At 43.2% G+C, this 22,024-nt stretch overlaps 1 protein-coding gene across 11 annotated transcripts in view; it reads right to left on the bottom strand.

The window, feature by feature from the left end:
* DAB1 (DAB adaptor protein 1) overlaps positions 1 to 22,024 on the bottom strand; it is a 411,790-nt gene that overhangs the window by 317,754 nt on the left and 72,012 nt on the right. The window lies entirely within an intron of this gene.

Genomic DNA, 22,024 nt, shown 5'->3' with positions numbered 1-22,024 from the left:
CCAGCTGGAGCACAAACAAGAATACAAGGAAAACACAGTTGACAAAAAATGTACTAGGAGACCCAAAAAGATGTTATCTACAGATCTTAGCATAGATGGACGTCAGGGCTTTCTTCTGATTTAGGGCAACATCTGTGATGGGTGAAAACGGTGGCAATTTGGGAAAGATGAGAAAGCAGAGCTGGAGATGTGAGCTTTGCAAATACCCCAAATATTTCAATCAAATCTCTTTTGCAGTTCTACCTTCAAAGCCACCAACCGTAAAATAATAAAATGCTGTTGTCTAGATCCTGAAAACAAACAATCAAAGGGGGAAAAAATAATAAAAAAATTCAGAGGCGTCTTCCCAACATCCCTCCACCAGAATTGGCTTTTTCACCTGCAGGTTTGTAAAAGAACTCTGGACACCTCACAGAGCTCCAAAAAAGCTCCTCACCTCTTGCTAACTGCCTGCATTTTCTGAGATAAAAGGCTGAGGGGAAGGATCTGGTTTACTGTAAATAAACCACAAACTACTGGACCATCTGGAGCTTTCCTGTGCTTTCTGCTGGCTCTGCAATTTTAAGGAGGCTTGTTTCCAAATGATGACACAGTTTGGGGGATTTAAACCATAATCTTTAAAGCACATATTTAAAAGGCGTTAGCTAATTATTTAGGCTGTAACTGCTGCAAAAGGAGCAAATAAACAAAAATTTATTTGAACTGGTGGTTTTGAAGTTAGTAGGTGCTTGAAATGAGTTATAGGTAAGACCATTTGACTGACTTGTGTAGAGATGGAGTGTAAATGAGAGGGGAAAAGGTGCCTGGTCTTTGTGAAGGGAGAAAATTTATATAGAACCAGTCAAGGAGAGTTCACCCTGGAGGGAACAACCCCAAAGGTACAAGAGCAGCCAAATTTCACCCACTGTGGCAGGAGCTGCTGTGCAGCTTATAAACCACTTACAACACATTTAAACTTTTCCATAGGCTGCCTGAATAGGAAGATATTTTTCCCAGAGAAATTGTGACTTATCACAAATTTAATGCTTATGTACTACAAAAATTTCTCCCTTTCTTCTGTGCCCACAGCTTTATTAATTTTGGTTATCTGCTGTGAGACTGTCAGCCATGCCTGCTCCTTTTTCACTAGCAGACCAGTTTTTTCCCCCTGATATGTTTCCCAAACAACCATCTTAAAGACAATTTTGGGAAAAAAAGAAAAAAAAAGGATCTCAAGCCTGAGCATTATTAATCTGGGGCCAGCACAGGAGGCCCAAATCAGCATCAAATCATTTCTATCCAAGCACATTCTCACTCACCGTGAATCCTGTGTGAAGCTCCACAAGCCAGTGGGTTTATCTTGATTCTGCCTAATTCCTGTAAATAACATGGGGGATTCATTTTCCAGGTGTCCAGCACCCAAATCTGAACCAGACAGCCCTGAGCATGCCTGTAAGAGTGATGCTTTTGGGATTGTTTGGGTTCAGGGGGCCCCGAGTGGGGTGGGGTGAGAAATCCTCCTTTTAGAAAATGTTCAGATTGACAGGGGATAAAAACCTGATAGGCAACCATTTGTTACAATTAATGTTTAATTAAGAGCAGATGCTATTAGTTTTGCATCAGAAAACCACCATGTCTTCTATGCATGGATGGAAATTCTGAGTTTGGTGATAAATAAACAATTCATAAATGTATGCAGCAGAGAGTTTTTAACAGGGAACGCTGTCTGGGAACCATGCTGTTCCTAAGGCCTGAAGAAAACAACATGGGTCTGATTTCCCTTCCCTCTTCATCATCCTCTAATGTTCATGCTGGGAGAGATAGAAAGATGGACACATCTGGTTTTGGCTTTTATACAAATTTCTAACCATATATATATATATATATATATATAAATACAACTCTCCCATTTTTTTTCCTAGAAAGCCATGAGATTCTGCAGCCCACTGTAGAATGCCCACAAACATAAAAAATTCTAGCCCAAATCCCCACTTCCTTTTTTATTATTCCACTATTTTTTAAAAAACAATATTAACCTGCTCCATCTAAGTCCTTATTTTCAGCATTCCATTTATTTTGGTCAAACAGACACTGGAATGAACTTTGCATTTAAGCCATGTACTTCAGAAAGAAGATATCATGCAGCCAGCAAACCCATCATGTGCCCATTGTATTCTGGAAAAGGGTTAGAGCTGGGTAAAGCTCTTGTGAGAGGGATGAAAATATTCCTGAATGCATATAAAGGACTTTCAAAAAGCCAATAAATACAGCAATATTGTGGCCCCCTACGACAAAATGACACGGCTGGAAAATGATCTCAAGAAACAATTTTCATGCCAGTGTAAGTCTTATTAACGATGAAGAGTTCACTGTTAAAGGCAGCGAAGGGAAGGGAATGCACTGGCATTACATTTCAGTAACCAGGGACCCTCTGGAACTGGAACTTCAAAATAGGATTTCTTAAAAGCTTTTTCTTTCCTAAATTCCCTTTGCAGAAGCCTGCTTATTCTTTCATAATCACTTCAAAGCAATCCCCAGCCTTGCAATAAAGTAAATTCAAAGCAATTAGAGAGTAGATCTACACAGCAAGACCAAACAGTGCTTATAGAGGGTTTCTGTAAAGTGTTTCTGCATACATTTTCCTTGGAATGACATTATTTGTATAAAGAAGTAGGGGGATATTTTATGAAGGGGAAGAAAACACGAAATAAATTTATGGCAGCAAATAGAAACACTGCATCTCTGGAGTGTGATATTCTATTGCAGTTTTCAAGCACAACCAACGCAGCGTCGCCCTGCCACGTTCATGCATTTTAGTGAACAATAACAGAGAAGGGGGAAAAAAAAGAAAAACAGAAAGAGAGGCGTCTCTGCAGCGTGCTACAATAAAAGCCACCACGTCCTATAATAACAGGCTACATATGTTCAGGAATAAACAGACCAAGTTTGCATTTTCCTGCCCTGGCTCCCAGCGGCCCTGCCTTGCTGCTTTGCCAATTGAGGTTTTCACAAGACAAGGCTGTGAAATTCAAAATTGCCTCTTGCCTTGCACCGTGGTGCTGGTGCTGGGAGGGGAGCTCAGCTGAGCTCAGCTGAGGTGTGGGTATTTCATTGTGATGCAAATAAATGTAACAATTAAGAATATAATTTTGGGAGATGTCAGTGGCGTAATTACTCACATGGCTTCCAGCCAATTAAACAGTAGGTGAATTAGCCCATTTAATTGGGTTTGGAATTTCAGTGCAAGGTGTTTTATGCTTTGTATTCTGTCAACATTTTGCTGAACTATACGTTAATAATTCTGATTGCTCTCGAAATAACATCTGGGTAAATTTGGTCTGGAGAAGAAGAACCACTGCTTGAAAGGTTGCACACACCTGTGATCCCAGTTGTGCCAGCAGATTGACTCCAACAAAAGCTCCATTCAAGGAAGATAGAAGCCTTGATTGCTTGTAAGCCCATTAAACACTCTGAATGGCCATGAAGATGAAACAAGGAAGCGCTTTAGGACTCTGAAGTTGGAAGTCTTGGAGGAGGAATGGCAATAAAAGAACAACACAAAGTGATTATTGCCAGTATAAAAAGACAAGCGTATAACAGTAACCAAAAATGAAAAAGGGAGGAAAAACCAGTGTCATGTCTCTTGCTTGGAGACTGCTGTGATTTAGCTAATCTCTATTAGCAGATACACAATAGTCCTCAGTAAGATGTGGGAGCAGAGGCACTCCGGGTTAGTGGGGAAGGTTTTCCCAGCTACCCTGAGGAAGCACAGAACAGGCACTCCAACACTGCAGCTGGAGATTACAGTTAGTGACAATAACAGCACACAAATGAACCCTCCTTCGCAGAGATTAGCTGGAGAACTCAAAAACCACTTTTAAAAAGGAGCTGATGAGAGCCAAACTAATACAGTGAACATCTATTAACCACAGAAACAGAGAGAGTGCAAGGTCCAGATGAGATGCTGTTTATGCCAGGAGCTGGTTCATTTTACACTCCCATTCTCAATGCCTAAAATGCAGAGGATCCTTGGGTCTGCTTAGCATCTCTCATTGAAATTCAGTCACTGTTGCTCAGCCCTGATTGAGACACTTCATCTGCAGACTTAATTTTTGAGAATTCTAGGAACAAATACCAGGCTCTGAGTTGGGAAACCTCCCCATGAGAGATCAGCCCAGCATCACTCCAGGCTGAAACAATGCAGTGGCAAGGAGGAGAAATGTTGAATGGTTTTAATTTAGGTGTACAGCAGGACTGGAATCCCAGGGATGCTTCCAGGGGAACTGCTCCATCAGAGCTGGATCACACTGTCCATCTTATACAGCTTCTGAACCCTTCCAGGATTCTGAATCCTTCCTAACATTAAGAGAGGATAAATCAGATGTGCAGCTATACAGATCTTCTCAGTTGATGGGTAATATTCTGCACAATGTGCTGTACACAGTGCTGCACAGCCCAGACCAGCCCTCAGGAGTTACACCTGCAAAATACAAGTCTGGGATCTGAATTGCAGCCTTGGACTCCTCTACTTCTGTATTAAACACTTTAATCAAACAAGTTGTTCTATGCCTCCCGTGCCTCATTCTTCCCATTTCAAATATCAGAATAAATCAGTGATTCATATTTCAAAAGCATTATGAGATCTTTGCATGTAGCGTGCTCCATAGCATTATTGTTATTTATAATTAACAGCAGGGTTGCTCCACTATTAATAACACTTAGCAGCAGTGCTTTTCATCTTCAAACCACTTTCTGAGCACTAATTAACTTCAGACTTCTGTTGTTCAGAATATCTTACTTCTTGTTCTGCTTCCCTCAGTTCCCCATGTTACAGGGGCAACAGAGAAAACCCTGTGAGCTTCAGGCATCTTGATAGTGAATATTTAACTTTAGAGGGTCACTTAATAACTCCCACAGCAAGAACTGGTTCCACCTTGACAAATTCTCTCTGAGGTGTCTTTGTGGGACACTGGGGTGGACCCACACTGCCCTTTTTAATGGGAGCTGTGCAGACTAAGCAGGGCACAAACAGAGATTTCCATGAGTTCCCTTGGTTTTCTCCCCTGCCTGAGCACTGCCCCTCTCTCCTTGCTGCAGTGTGGAATTACCAGAGACTGCTGAGGGGTGCTTGGGAACCCCCAAAACTCCTCAGCACTCAGTGCAGTGGGAGCAGAGATTAAAAATGCATTTTCTTCGCTCTGCACTTTGTGTCACCCAGAATTTCATTCCAGCAGCAACATCTCAGGGCAGCTGGTCCCATTTGGTTTTTTTTCTTTTCTTCATTAGCCATTTCTCAGGTATGCAGAATGTGGCACATAGCCCATTTTTAGTGAAGGATTTCTTACTCAATAATGTATTTTCTCTCTTGGCATCTGCAGGACAAGGCAGCACAGGACACCCCTTGATCCTTCAGGATGAGCTGGTCAGCAGGGAGCAGCAGGACCCTGCTTTAGCTCCTCTCCTGCCAGAGCACCCCATCCAATTTAGCTGTTTTATGTGTAATCAACATTTATTAGGGACACATTGGCCCTCAGTGTCCTCAGAGCAAAGCAAAGGATGCTCTCAACTCTGGAAGAGAAACTGAGAGAAAAGGGGCTGGAGAGGGGAAATGAATCTGTAGGAATGTAACCAGGAAAAAAAAAATAACAAGAATGACTCAACAACAGCAAAGAAATGTGAATTATTATCACATAATTTCTTTGGCTCATACTGATTTGGACCAGTTATTTATTGAAGAGAGGCTGATTCATTTTAATTTACTTGACTAATCATTCAGCATCAAACATAGATCAATGGACAAAGAGCTGCAGCAGCAAAGAGAACTTGCCCTGCAGATGTTCCTGTGTCCTCTGGAGTGGACACTGTACACGCTGCTTTTCCTGCAAATTTTCACCACGAAATGAGGATTGGCATCATCAAGTTCACACATATTTGTAAAGGCATTGCATTAGCTCATTATGAGGTATGGCTTCAGTTCATGGAATTTTATCTCACCCATCATACTAAAAGCACAGTTATTTATTCCAGGGCTTCCTTTTCTTTTTATCTTTTTTTTTTTTTTAATGAAAAATCTATAATACCAAAAACCCCCAATCAGTGAAACCATCCATATTTTTACATGATCATAACAGGGCACTTCAAGGGGTACACTAATTATGCCTTCTCAGCATATATTTGGCCCTGGAGGTAACAATAACATAAATTCTTCATTGTGCTCTAATTTAGCATCCAAAGATTAGCATATTCCACTCCTTTTATAAATTACAGAGTTTCCAGCACACTCTGCATTTAAAACCCAGAAGTGAAATGTATATATTGTTGATTTGAAACAAGAAAAGGCTGTTTGCAAACTGACAGGGGTCTCTTACCCAGAGCAATGGATTAATGTCCAGTGGAATGAACATCCACTGTGGGCCCTTCCAGCCTTTCCCATTCTGTGATTCTGTGAAACAAATCACGTAACCAGCTGCTGGAGTAACAGCCAAACACCCAGACTAGTGCACCATATAATTCAATTGATTGCCCTGAGAAACAATAATATAGTTATAATACTTCTACTGGCTTGATCCCCAGGGGAGCAAATTTACTCTGGTCTCCCTAACTGGTTGATAACATATTTAAATGCCAGTCAGTCACTAATCCGTTGCTGCTCCATCCTCTGAGAGCTGCTTTATTGAACACTGTAATTGCCTGGATGTTGTTTTTCATTTCTGTAGCTGTTGCTGTTAATTAAATATTTCATAGAAAGCTCTCTCTGACATTTCTTACTGCATTCTTGAATATCTGATAAGATATACAGGCTGAATATTTGTACCTGCTGCTCTCTGCTGATACTCTTGCCCTAGATTCGAACCCCCAAAACACTGAAGAAATGACACACTTTTAGTGAAATTAGGACTCACACTGGTAAAGGGATGAGGGGAGCAGAATGAAATAGAGGCATGTGCTGTTTCTGTTGGATCACAGATGTCAGCTCAAGCAGGATGCACATCTGGACTGCAGGATTTACCTTCCTTCTCTCTGGAAATGTGGCGGATGTGGGCACTGCATCAGCAGCATGATTGATTTTCTGGAGCCAAACCTTAGCAGCGAATGTCAGACTGAGCATTTTTAAAACAAAAATAAAGTCTTGGAGGAAGGTGAGGCTCAGAATTAGTTGATTTTATGTGGTACAAGAGAAAGGCAGCATGGAGGGACATTCTGGCAGCTCCTGGGGAAGGCAGGTGAGGTTCCCTATTAACTGAGGGGACAGATCCAGCTGTGGACACACAATACCCATCAGAACAGGGGGACCATGAGGTTAAAGCTGAGTTGGGGATGTCAAAACACCCAGAATCCCCTAACACTTGAGATACAATGATGTTGTTTTCACACTGTACTCTAGTGGCTACAGCCTCCCAAATTAACAAGACTGTTAATGAAAACAAAGCACTGCTAATGCTCTGAATTAACTTGTCCAGAGGGGTCTGACAAGCAAGTCTGGAGCAGTAACCAAGTGTTTGGGGTTTGCTTGGCAAGGGTTTGGTAGTGGGGGGAATACACAGGTGGTTTCTGTGCGAAGCTGCCAGAAATTCCCCTCATGTCCAGGAGAGCCAATTCCAGCTGGTTCTAGGATGGATCCACCCCAGGTAAGTCCATCAGCAATGGTGGGATTGCATCTGGAATAACATCATAAAGAAGGGGCAGTGTTGCTGTGCAAGAGCAATTGCAGCTGTGGAGAAGAGTGAGAACCTGAGGGAAACAGCCCTGCAGATGCCAGGTCAGCGGGGAAGGAGGGGCAGGAGATTCTCCTGCAGCCCATGGGGAACATCATGGAGAAGCAGGATGTGCCCCTGCAGCCCATGCTAAGATCTGAAGTTGGGTGCAGCCTGTGGGGAACCCCACACTGGAGCAGGGGATGCCCAGAGGAGGCTGTGACCCCATGGGCAGGCTCCTGGCAGGAGAGCTGTGGTCCCGTGGAGAGGGGAGCCCATGCTGGAGCAGGTTTGCTGGAAGGACTTGTGACCCTGAGGGGACCCTCAGGGGAGCAGCTTGATCCTGAAGGACTGCAGCAACTGGAAGGAGCCACACTGGAGAAGTTTGGGAGGAACTGCAGCCTCTGGAATGACCCACACTGGAGCAGTTTGGGAAGAACTGCAGCCTCTGGAATGACCCACACTGGAGCAGTTTGGGAAGAACTGCAGCCTCTGGAATGACCCACACTGGAGCAGTTTGGGAGGAACTGCAGCCCCAGGGAAGGACCCACACTGGAGAAAGTTGGGGAGAACCCACAGTGGAGAAGTTCATGTGTCCCAAAGAAGGAACCCCACAGTGGAGCAGGGAAGAGTGTGAGGAGTCTTCCACCCAAAGAGGAAGGAGATGCTTCCATGCCAGGCATTTACACAGTGTATATCCACGGGAAGTGTGTGTATGCACACATACACCTGCTGATCTTAAATATCTGGATTAGTTAAGCATTTAACACAATTTTAAATTACAGTTCAGATGTTCTGAATGTTTAAATAATCAGGATGAAGTCCCAGCACCACTAAAGTGTTTGACAAAGCCTCTGTTAAGTTCAGAGGAATGCAATATTTTATTGGCTTTTCCATTCTTAACTTGTTTAATGCCACCAATATGATTAGTGAGCCATCACATTTAGAAACTAAGATAATGCATGGACAATCTAAGGAACAGTCCCTCAGGAGCTGTTTATTACCAGCTCCTGGATGTCCTCTTAGCAAATGGAAAACATTGGTGCATGCCAGAAGTCCCAGAACATTGGATGCTGGGATGCCATCAGCTCCACACAGCCAGCACAGGAGACAGTCTGTTATGGAAAATTCATGTCAGGATAAAGTTGTTTCTGGGACATTATTCTGGAAAGCCTTGTAAATCCTTCCCCAGCCCATCTGCTGAAACCTTATTCTGTACATTACTTTGTTTTGAGCCTGGTGTGTGGATCTGCTGCTCCAGGGCTTCCATGGTCTGTTTGCACTGATATTCCTGCAGGTGATTTATTCTCCAATAAGCCTCCTAGATGCCACATCCACAGCATCCCTCTTTCTTTAACATGGTCTGGTTCAAAATTATTCCCCTTTCAAAACAAAACCATGTAACTCTTTTCATCCCTCTGTCCTGGACCATGACATTTTAGAAGCTGGTGGCTCACTCCCCACTGAAAATGGGCAAGAACTGCAGCACACGAGCACACAGAAGCCAGGAAGTATCTGGGCACTGGGACACTGAGATTTTCTCTGAAAGCTGAAACCCAGCTGAATTTGAATTTGAATTTTGGTTCTACTGTAGGCTAAAAGCTTGCCAAAGCCACTTCTGCTCAGCTGATAAGAGCTCACTTGATCATTAGAACGAGCTCAAGCCATCTTTGAGCATTTTGGGAAATTCTCAGCTCTATATTTTTCAGCAAGGGGACCAGGGAACAGGAGATACTTCCCACCACTCTCCTCATAGCAGCGTTTCATGCTAGGTTCTATCAGAATGGCATTTTATCTCTTTGCCTTAGTGATGCCGTCTTTTATGAAACCTAAAATGAAAAATGGGTTTTACTTTTGTCCCAACTCTGCAAGCTCTTCAGCATCCAGTTATTATTTTAATTTATGCACCGCTCTGTGCCTGTACTCTGCTCTAATTTACACCACATGCTCTCTGCTGTGTAACTCTGTTAGCTGGAGTTACCTGCAGATGAAATAATCCATATGAAATAAAGCCTGAAGAGCTCTTGCTTCACCTGCCCTAAGCAGTCAGGAGAAACCGCAGGACCCAAATTCAGTTTGGTAATGAGTCATTAAGTATTCTTTCGTTTGCAAGGAAAAACCCACTCCTGAAAATACGTAGGGAAGCTCCCCATGGGAAACAGCTCCTCAAAGAGGATCCGTGGGGACAAACACCAGAACATCAATGAGAGACCTGACTTCCTTCCACGTGTGGGAAACGAGCAGAGGAAGGGAATGTGGCTGGGAAGCACTTTCTGTGCTTTGTTTGAGCTCTGTCTCACATCAGGAATGCCTTTAGGAGGGGGTGTGAGTTTGTATCAAGAGAGGGTGACAGAAAAGGAGAAGGCAGTGCCCAGTGTCAGAACTCAAAATGTCCCTCAGACATTTTTGGATGTTCCGGGCCCAGGTCAGAAGCATTTGAGACCCTGGCAGGCAGCTGGAAACAGCTGTGATTTTGGATTTGAACCATGGAACGATTTGCCAACCTTGAAGGAAGAACAAGAAGTCACAAAAGTTTAGATATTAGAGTAGAAGTAGTTACAAAGTAAAGGGAAGAATTTTTGAGTGCTGTACAGGGGGATTTTAACACCTGTACAGAGGGGTTTCAGTTTTGTACATGGGGGTCAGAAGTTTTAAGATGGAGGGATTTGGGCCTGCCCTGTTCCTCCTCTTTCTTCTTCCTTACCTCCATGTTCTTGATGATGTTGGCAATTATGGATTGGTTTAGAGTAGAAGAGCATCATTTAATATAGGTAATAGGCATTGGGGAAAAACTGTAAACATTTAACACGTAATGTACCATATAAAAGACAGCAGCAGCTCTGGGTGGGGGAGAGAAGAAGCAGTCGGGAGTCAGAGAGGATGTCAGGGTGTGTGTGTGCCTCTGCCTGAGCTGTGAGCAAACCACAGCAGTCTGAGAAGAAAATCTTTTAGATAACTTGCAATAAACTGCCTTGAGACCAAACAACAGAGACTGCTGAGTTTTCTTTGGAAGCACGGCTTGGAGGAGAGATTTTTCCACCACACAGAGCCACCCCTGACCTAGAGGTGGTCTTTGGCACCCAGGCTGCTGCTTCCTTCCCCCTTGGCACACAGCATCCCTGCAGCTCTCTGGGAGATGTGCAATGCACGGCTGCATCCACCACGGCTTGGGTTTGGGGTATTTATCACTCTGCAGGTTTACATCAGCTCCTGCTGGTACCCCCTTATTTCTGCCTAGTTAAGGAAGGATTCAGTGAAGCATTCTCTCAAAAAAAAAGAAATGTTCTTCTTTCCTGCACCGCAGGTGACAACGCCCTGGTGTCTCCTAACGCTTCACGAGGTGACTTGGAGGCTTTTCAGCAGTCAGGAATCCTCCTGCAGAGACCCTTTTGAGTTTCCCTGCCCGAGTTTAACCTGCCGTGCTCCTAATATGATTAACACTCTCAGTTCCCTGCCAGTGACAGCATGAGGCAAGTGGGACTTGGCATTGGCGGGGTGGCAAAATCAGGGAGCGTAGGACCAAAGCATCAGGGTCCTTTGCATTCAAAGCAGCAGCATTTCCATCTCCCAGTGACCACTGCAGAGCATTCTGACAGCTCCAAACTGCCAGACAACAACAGATTTGTTACAGACCTCTGGGCCAAGAATTAAGGGGAGATATATTCTGTTCTTTCTATTTAAAAAGTGATCACACAGACAAGCAAGCAGAAAATTCAGTGGAAAGAGCACACGCAGTCATGTATCAAAGGAAGAAGGTATTTACAAGCTCACAAGAGCAATATGCAAAGATTCTTAAACTACAGATTTCTTTCTGTAAAATTAAAAAAAAAAAAATGAAGACAAAGAATGTAACCATATTTTGGGGCTGGCAAGTATTCTTAAGCCTTATGAAAGCTTTCTGGGGTGGATCTGCAAGCTTAAATGATATGGTGATTTTAAAGGCAGATTATTGTAAGCAGTCTTCCTCCTCCCCAACCCCAAAATCTAAAATGCAGCTAGAGATGGACCAGAATATTTCCAAATTTGTATTAAACACATGAATCTGTTTCAACCCACCAAACAGCTTATGATCTAAACCAGTAAATAGTCTTAGATTAATATTTCAAACTATTAAATATGAAATGAATTTCCAAGGTTTCTTTAGGTAAATACTAAAAGTCTTTCTTCCAGCATTTTCATTTTGGTAAGAAACGAGGATATGTTTCTTTTAGGATTAAATAAAAATTATTTCAGAATAAATAACAGAATAATTGATTGAGGTATTGAATCTGGATGAACAAATTCATCACCAACCAGGTTAAAAGTGGGTTTTTTTCTCAATTCTTCCAACAACTGGAATACTTCAGAAGGGGGACAGAGGGTCTCCCTCCCCTGTCCAACCTGGTCCTGAACACAGGTGTCCAGAAGCCACCAAGTGGCACGTGTTTGTGCATAAACCTCAGTGGCTGAGTGGCCAATTTTCTACAAATACTCAAATCTGGTAATTATCATCATAACGACTCGGTATTGTCCTTGATTTGTGTTTTAATCTCTGTAATTAAAGCGTCTAGCTGCCACAGCAACAGACGCTATAGAAGCATGTCTTCTGTGTAATCATAAAATTAATTAAAACCACAAAGTGGCTGCACAATAAGGAAAGCACTAGATAGGATAGGAGACCAGAGGCTTTAAAAAAACCCTTTGGAGAACCTTTCACTCCAGTGTGTCTCAGCCAAGGAGCAGACGCGTCCTGAGAGGCCATCCCAGAGTTTGGAGGGGCTCACTCCGGCTCCCCGAGCATGTGTTTGCATCCCAAATAATCATCAGACTGGCCCCTTGTGGACACTTTCAGCAAAGGAAGGAAAACCCAAACAATACCTACAATGAGTAAATCCTCTCACCCTGGGAGAGGGAGCCCTTTTAGAGATGAAGGCATTTCTGTTGCCCGTGATGAACTTTGTCTGCCACCTTCTTTTAGAACAGCACCTTCCTTAACCATCCTACAAAACTGGAATTAGCCTGATTATTCCCAAAGCAAAAAAGGAGCATATTCCCCTAACTCCAAGATTCCTTTCTCACTCCAGTTCTCTACCACACAGCAACATCCCCTACTCCTTTCAGGATCTCCAGCGCCCTGAGGGACAGGTTCTCTCTGTCCTACCACGATTGTCAAACTAAGGGGACATTCCCTTGTCCAGCCCCAGTGATGGGGTGCATGGGTGTGCACACAAATTGGGCTGTAATCCCAAAGGTGTCTCTTCCCCACTCTTTCTGAGCATGAAATGAGCCAAACCTATTAAAGGAGAAATCAAGGCTGAGACCCCCTCCAGGAGAAAAGCTGAGAATGCTGTGAGAGCAGGGAAGCAGGTGAGTACAGGGGGAAGGCTCAATAAAGCCCCTTTTATGTTCTAATCAGCAGCAAGTACAGGGGAGAAACCAGCTGTGAATCTGTCAGATGTGCTGATGATACACAACCATGGGGGACAGTCAATAGAGGGCCAAGCAGCGAGGCAACTTCAAAGGGACACCACGTGTAATTGGAGTGAAACATGGCAAAGAAAAGGGAGAAGGGAAGGATGCCTGCTGAGGAGACCTGGGGCTGTGGGGTGGGGGGTGTCTGGTTTTGCTTCAAGCAGTTAAAGGGAAGGTATCAAGTGTTGGCATATTAATTCCTGGCTCGATCAGATCTGGTGTGCAAGGCTGTCTCTGACTCAGGGGTTTGTCCCTCTATGGCAAAATTGACTGCAAAGATTCAGCCTGAACACATGTAACCTATAAAATGGTCATCTCTTTGACAGGAGCTGTAGTTTGTAACACAGCTGGATGCTCGTGTTGATTTTTGTTTTCCACAGACTGCAGAAATAGAGAGAAATGATGCTGAATCTTGTGCAGCTTGGAAAGGGCTGGGCAGATACAAGGGAAGTGTGGGAGTGACAACAGCTTTTATCAAACTTATTGAGCTTGTTTATCACTACAATAAAGCTGGTACTGGCCAGAGGTGGACAGCTGCATTTCAGTTAAACCCCTGGGAGGAAGGGAGCTGGCAGGGTCACTGGGAGCTCGTTCTGAAAGGCTGCAAAAGCACAGGCAGAGGACTTGAACCAAAGCCCAGGAACTCGAGATGGATCCGTGGCACTGTGGTGAAGTAACACATGGAAATTTGTCGGAGCTTGCAGGAGGAGAAATGAGGTGCTGCTGGGACAGATCAGCTGGCACCAGAGGAACTTGCACTTGTCATTTGCTAGTGCCAAAAGCAGCGTTATCCTTTTGGAATCAAATCATCTCAGGAGGAATTCCAGAAAGAAAGTTAATCTCATGAGGAAGTCAAAGTGCCCTTTACACATCCTATTCATTTCCAAAACAAATTTCTATGGCATAGAAGTAGTGGGACTCAAGGCACCACCTGATTCTCTTCTGCCAGCCAGTAGGTAACTCAGTGTTTTCTCTTGGCTCTTTCCTTACCACAGCCTCCTAGGTTTTAGTGCTGCTGTTTCTTCTGGTTGACCCTAAACCACAGTCTCAGATCATGAGAGCTGCAATTCTTTAATTTGGTGCATCAATCCCTAGGAAATCCCCACTTTGCACAGCATGTTTCTGCTAGTGTTGGGCACCTCTAAGTTTTGGGAAGAAGGCTACTGTTATTTCAGCTTTTAATGAACAAAATGGCAGTGGTGGTGGCTGGCACCTCTTACAAGTGTAGGAAGGTTCAGTGTCACCCCTGACCCTTCCCTTGGATAAGCAATACTCCATTCAGAGCAGCAGGAGGGTTGGCATGCATCCTGATCAAGACAAACTCCAGAAATAGTATTTGCTCACAAGGAGGAACCAAAATAGATCCTCAACTGGATCCAGACTTGCCTACGACAGCACAATCAAAACCAAAGTAGATTTTAAATGAAATCTCCAGCTCACAGTTTCCCCCTCCACACACAATTACAATTATCACTCTACCATACATGTGCACAAAAATCAGCACCACTCGCTGTCCCTTCTCTTCCTTCTCCTTTGACCTTTCAAGGAGCATGTCAGCAGCACACAGCTGCTTACTTGCTAAAGGTGGTTTTACTTTGTCAGCAGATAAAAAATACCTCTGTTTCTGATGGTTGTTTGGAGTAATCTGTTACCCTTTGAGTGACCCGGGCTTCCCACAGAAAGCAGAAGACATAAGAGATCAACAGGGAGAGGAGACAAGGAAGTCTCTAGTTAATAGCTAAAGAGAAAAGATGGATGGTCCTAATGGGAAACTGAATTTGACACTGAGAACAGTGAACAAGCCAGGTATGGTCCAGAAAAAGCAGCATGACACCCACAGCCTGGAGGTGCAGTAGCTCTTTGGCCCTGAGAGGAAAGACTCTGGGGAAAGAGAACCATAACTATGGTAGCTGCCACCTCCTAGAAGCCAGAAAAAACACCAAGACTGCATTCAGCACTGCCCATCACGGGTGCATCTGTCAAGTTGGATTGTCTCCAGTCCTGTTTTCCATCTGGATTCAGGCTGGTGACAATTCTGGAAGCTACCTGGGAAACACAGACCATGGCCAAACCTTTCAGCAGCACATCCTGCTCGCGGCTCAGGCAGGGGTTCTGTCCCCCTCCCAGGACAGGTTTTTCCCAGTGCACTGCTCAGAGCTGGGGTACAGCCTTAAAAAGGACAAGCTACTCCCTGGAAGCAACTGAGCTGCAGCAGGAGAGCTGAAAATTACTGGCATGAAGCAGATCTGGATTTACTCTGGAACAGGAATTAAAGATGTCACTGGCACTGAGCGTGGGCTGCTGTTGCTGCTCTCTGTCACTCAAGTTTCACTGGCAGTTTTCTCAACAAGCCATCTACTCATCTCTGAGTAGTTTACAACCCTTTCCACACGCATTTCTGGAAGCACAGAGTCTCCAGGCCGGGTCCAGGCTGCAATCCCGTCCATTTGCACTGACAATTTAATCACCTTGCACTGATTTGTCATAAGTGAGCACTGACTGCTGCTAACGATGCTCTCATTGATTGCTCTGAATGGAACAATTGACAGTGACTGAAGGTCAGGCTGACACGGCCAAGATGAAACATCAGTAGAACTATACAGGTTTTTTCTTTACATACATCATGTACTATAAATTATTTTGAAGGTGATTCATATGAGCTTACAATGGAGTCTAAGAACATAATTGTCTTTCATTACTATGCAAATTATGCAAAAAAATCATCTAAGATCAAGTCCTATTGATGATATACTGCTTTATCTTCTTTCTCCTCTGACAATTCACATCTGCAGCCTACAGAAGCCAGATTATTATCTATACCATTATTAACTTCATTTACTTTTCAAGGTGGTAGTTGTGGCTTTTTCTTAGAGCAGCTATTTTGACACACAGTACTTAGACACTGTGGAATTCAAAGCCAAAAGACAACAATTACTTCAACTGTCTTCACACACTTCCAAGGCAGTGTTTAAACTTTCCAAGTCTGATGGATAACTAATATAATTATACTAAACTTGGAAAGAAAGCAGATGGCATAAACGAGGCAAATGAGATATGTACCAGAAATAGTTATCAGTGGAAAGAATAATGCAGCAGGGTGGTTTTTTAAAGATGCCTTCTGAAATAGATTCACTACCATATATTATTTTCTACTTTAGAGCTCTTGACTGAGCATGTTCAGCACCTACAGAATTATCCAAGAAGAAACCTTACATTTTACAGCTCTTCTCACAGCTGCAGTAATGGTTATTTTCTTTAGGATACATACAGACATTTTAAGAATCAATATTTGAGATTACTTACCCAGCAGCAAATCACAGCCTGCCCTTTGCATAAGTCACTTCTGAAAATGAAGTTGTCACAACTGTCCATTAGAACAGACAATGCTCCACATTAATCTTTCCTGGGGTAACATCCTCTGACCACGTGCAACTGCAGAACCCACACAATGTGATTTACTAAATACCACACTCAAAAAAGGCTCTGGGGAGCAGACCAAAAATCAAAATGAGGTACAAAACCAAAACCCTCTTTATCTAAAAAGAGCTAGAATCTAAGCAAAATTAAATTTAAATCTCATATACATTCAGAAAAAAAATGCATTTTGAGAGCACAGCTGAAATGTCAAAAGGGTATTCATCCTATAAGGACTTACACTGACACGTTAAAACAAGCAATCCCAAAGACTCAATTCCAACCCAGAGCTCCCTGCTCTCATCCCTTCAGTCTTGCACAAAGAGTATCGTGGGACTGAGGAACTGCTGACCCTGGATGAGCACGGAGTGAGCAGCAGAATGCCTGAAGGGAAAATCCCATCTGTGAGAGCAAGCAGTGAGCCACAGCCACAGCCAGAACCTCTCAGGGTCTGAGAGCTGAGCCCCAGCTCCACCTCAGCACAGCTGGGCCACAGCAGGTGACACTGGCTGCAGCAGCTCCAGCAGCCATGGCCAACATGCAGGACAACAAAAATACAAAAATACAAAATCAGGCTCTGACAGACATCCCCCAGATAGCAAAGTCCTCAATTCTGCAGATAATCTGTTCATTGTAAGAATCTGTGGGAGATTCCCAGCACTGCTGGTTGGATTCTAGTGCCCCACTCAGTAAAAACTCTTAAATATTATTGCATTATTATAGAATAATATATATTATATATATAATAATATATGTAATATATAATACATATATAATACATAATACATAATACATAATAAATTATATATAATACATTATATATTATATGTTATATGTTATATGTTATATGTTATATGTTATAATGTATTATATATAATATATATAATATATTATATATATTATATATTATTGGCAAAACCCAACACAACATTTGTACCTTCTGCTCATCTTCAGAACACACTGGACATTTGAAGGAACAGACAAATGCCACATGAACTATTGTGATTTTTCTTCTTGGAAAGACATTTGCTTGCTTATTAGTAGTTATTAGTGGTATCTTGAGTGTTTTTCAAAAAGTTTTTTTCCTATCAAGTGTCCTAAGTTTCATTTCACTTAAACCTGACCTGCTGAAGCAAAAAAAAATTTCCTTCAATTAAGAGCTTTGCCATGGGAAGGACCACTGGTTTCAGTGCAGAATTATTTCAAGCTGAGAAACTGCAGTTCAGGCACGTTTTACACAGCTTTGGAAATTATAAAAGAGGTAGAAAACACACTTTGCCCAAAACACTGCTCTTAAAGAATTTTACTAATACCAAAAGCCACCAGTTCAAGTGAACTCTTGTGCTATCAGCCTGAAAAGGCAACCTTTTCCGCTAAAATATCACCCAGCACCCACAAATTTTCTTGCTAACAGCTTTTTTCCTGTGATATTTTAATGTGCTCATGCATGGCTGTCGATTGTCTCAGCCTTGCTGGGATTGCTGGAGGGGGAGCTACTGACATCTGATACCAAGGACAATTTCTGGAGCAAGGAAGATTGGTTTTTTGGTTTTTTTTCCCCCTGAGGACCTACATTACTTCCAGGAACAAGTTGGGTTTGCAGGCTGAAAATGCAGCCAATTCTGCAGATTTGGGACAGCACATGAGGGTAACTTTCATGTACTCTCATCTCCCCAGGGTTCCTTCCCTGCTCAGGAACAAGCACACACGTGATTTGCCCTTGTTGAGTGGCTCCTCTGACTCCAGGAGACTGTTGTAATACTATTTATGCTTCTTAGTCATCAAAGCTTTTTTTTTAATCCAGCTTAGGTGTGACATCTTGGAGCCAGGTGAATAGTGGGGTGGAAAAAACCAGCCATGGATGCATTCTGCAGTGGGGTTTGTCTTCTGCAAGTCAGGCCTGATTTGAGTGTGCAGTGGGATGGAATGAGCTCCTCCAGTATCTCAGAGATAAGGGCTGGGTAAATCCCAAATGTGAGCACTCAACAGGGCTGGCTGCCTCCCTGCACACTGAGCACAGCCACGTCTTCATCTCAACCCTGCTCACGTCACCTCCACCCAGATTTAGCTTTAATTTGCTTTTTTTTGCCGCAGGTAGAGGGTTGGTTCTTGCATGCATTTGCTGAGGAAGTCACAGACATTAAAAAAAGGGTCCTGATTTCAACTCTGTCCATTATGCAAATGCAATTAAGGTATGTTATCTTAATTTGGTTTAAAACCTTTAAAACACCTTGAGCAACCAGCCTAATTATACTTTCTTCATCATGTCTTGAGTTCCAAACACTCCTTGCTTTAGTGTAAAAAAATAAAAAAGCCTAACAAACAAGCAGAAAACCATCTCATAAATATTTCTCAGATAAACAGTAATAATCTTTTACACTTATTTTGCCCATTTACTCCAAGGAAATGCTCTACAATTTGTGAAGCCAAGATCATTTTTCCTACCTCTGGGATGGAATGTCACAACAGTTTAATCACACAGCAACACCACGCGACATTTGAGGCTCAGGCACCAAGAACAATACTAACTTTAATTGCAATTACTGAGGGAATTAAGGCATACAGAATATAATTACTCCTACTGGATTTTGGCCAGTGCAAACTGGAGCATGAGCCAGGACACAAAGTCCAGCCACCTCCTTCCTATCAGAAGTGCCATGAATACAAGTGGCAAGATCCCAGAGTGTAGCATCCTGTAAAATTTGGCCTTTCTAGAGAGGAAACAGCCACTGAACCAGCTCCAGTTTTAATGTGGGGTCTAATGCTGAATAAGAAAAAAAGAAGAAAAATCTTGCATCATCTACTAACACACACAACATTCTCAAAAAATACAAGCTATGTAGTGATTTGGCAAACTTTGGTGTGTTTAAGCACTATGCACCGAGCATTACACCAAACTCTAGGCAGAGTCAAATGAACCGCTCCAGTCAAACTTCCCTCAGCCCTGAGAACATCAACATTGCTCTTTACTCAGGGAATAAATCTGTCCCAGGGAGCTCCAGTGCCTCTCCAGAGACAGGTGCAATAGGGAAAGCAGAGCAAAACACCAGTTTTGAAATGATACCATTTTTATGGACTCAGAGGCTCCCAGAAGTCCGTGGCCCTGGTTTAGATGCAGAACCAGTTTCTCTTCTCTCTCTTTGTCTGGACAGGTACCACCACCTCTGTCACAAATCCCCACTGTGTGTACATGGATTTTCTCCAAATTTCTCCTTTCCCAATGAGGTTTTGCTCCCTTGTTACAACAGCCCTTTATTTCAGGGCAGATTCCCCGTGGGTGCGTCTGGAGAAGCTCCTGCAGCTCCTGCAGCTCCAGAGGAAAGTCCCACCTTTGGCTCTTCCAGCACAATTTATTGTAATCCCTGCACCAGCACCAGCCTGCTGTGGTTTTATGTGGCCAGCTTTAGAGTAGGAATGTGATTTTATCACAGAGATAATGTTTGTCTACTTTTGTAGATGTCCTTGGGATCTAAATCTAAAACGAGTGCTAAGCATTATTGTTATTAAAGCAACAAAACACGTCCTAGGAGCAGATACAAAGGGGGAATTCTCCAAGCACAGAAAAGCATTAAAATAAGGTCACATTCCTTAAAGTCCCACGGGATCTGAAATACAGATGCTGTGAGTAGCTAGCAACTAATTAGTTCCAAGCAACTAATACATGGTGCAGTGCTAACACACAGATACACAAACATGGCCTCATGTACACAGGCAGGGTCTGATTGTGTTTTTAAATATTTCATCTTGCAGGCCAATTATCATAAGGGAACTGATACGTAAAATTGCCAGATTCTCAATTATGCTCTCCTTTCTTCAACTCATTTCCATTTTGACCATGAAACTCTGTGCCACCCTAAAACAATTCATCAGTTACAGCGAAATGAAATTCTACGATGGCAGGGGGGATTTAATGCAAGAATAAAATCCCTGGCTGAATTGTTTACTCTGAAGGATTAAAAAAGTGTATATATGAAGTACTTTTTATAAAATAACAGAAGAGCAGGCAGTTTCTGCCCATTTATCTGTATCTCCACAGGACCACAGTGGGGTTATCTGGTCCCACCTCCCTCCTCAAGCAGCACCATCCTGGAAAATACAGCACAGGATTGTTTGCAGATAGATTTGGAATATCTCCAGTGAGAGGGACTCCCCATCTCTGGGCAACCTGTTCCAGTGCTCAACTGGACAACAGAGAATTGTTTTGTCATGTTCATGTGGAGCTTCCCGTGCATCCATTTCTGCCCATTGCTCAGCACCACAGGCTCCATCCTCCTGGCCCCCTCCCTTCAGATCCTGATAGACACTGATAAGGTCTCCTCTCTGATTTTTCCTTCCTCCAAGTGCAAATAAAACCTGAATTTAGGTGGGAGAAATCCCAGCAAAGCCTGGCAAGTGCTGCACAGCCTTGGCTGATGATCCTCGAGATCCTTTGGCCATGAGCTGACCTGTGCACCACAGCAGCTCTCTCCAGAAGGACTCACTGGGCTGGCTTCCACTTGCAAGGAAAGCTCTGCCATTCACACAGGACACCCTTGGGAACTGCAGAAGAGCAGCCACACTGAAATCTTGCTGTTTCAAAAGAGGTGAAGCACAACACTGTGAGCAGAACCGCGGGGTGCTGGTTATTCCTCATTCCTGGGGTCCTGCTGGTGGCAAAGGGCAGCTGGGATTCTCCTCCCCAGCCAGCACTGACACTTCTTCCTTCCTTCCCCTCTAAGCCCTCTCATTCCCTCCACCCCTCCTCTGTGCCTACCCTTCTCACACCTCCTCTTTCATGCCTCTTTACCCACCACTCTGCAGTGTCTGAGACAATTTCCACTGCCTTGTGTCCTTCCCCAGTGGCCTTGTTATCTTCTTCCCATCCTCCTCCTCTAGCCTCGCTGTGTTCAGCTGGCCTTCCACTGGGAATCTGCACTTTGCACCCAGAAAAGGTGGATAACATTTACAAAAGGGTATAAATAACTCCTGTGCTAAAGCTGTATTGATTTTCAATGGGATTTTGGAACCTGGTGGTTTTGTCTCCTTTTATTTTTTTTTTTTGTCTCTTCTTCTTTTAATCCCTACATCACCAGTTTTTAATGCTACTGGTTTAGCTAAAGAGAAGCAACATCCCTTTGCATACACTTATACTGACACAGTGGATTTCCAGAGAGATTTTTCCCAGAGATTTTTTTATAGAGGGTAAGATAAAGGCTGTGAATATAAATCACATATGGGCCAAGTTATGGATCTGATCTCTGGTGGAAGCTGCCAGAACACAGAGGGTGACAGGAACCTGACCAATAAAGGACCGGTACATCATTATAAAATCTTCATTTAAAGGAAATCACTGCATGCTGTCACTGAATAGAGGAGAAAATTGGGGGTTTTCCTCCCAAAACTATGCAAAAATACTACTTCATCAGGGTTGGAAATGGATATATTATCTACTGTTAACTGTAAATGTTTATGGAAAAAAATGACTAAATATTTTGTTAAATACTGTG

This window comes from Taeniopygia guttata, chromosome 8 (assembly GCF_048771995.1).
Source record: "Taeniopygia guttata chromosome 8, bTaeGut7.mat, whole genome shotgun sequence".
Taxonomy (NCBI): Eukaryota; Metazoa; Chordata; class Aves; order Passeriformes; family Estrildidae; genus Taeniopygia; species Taeniopygia guttata.
Note: the sequence above shows the minus strand (reverse complement) of the source record. Positions and strands in the feature narration are given on the sequence as shown.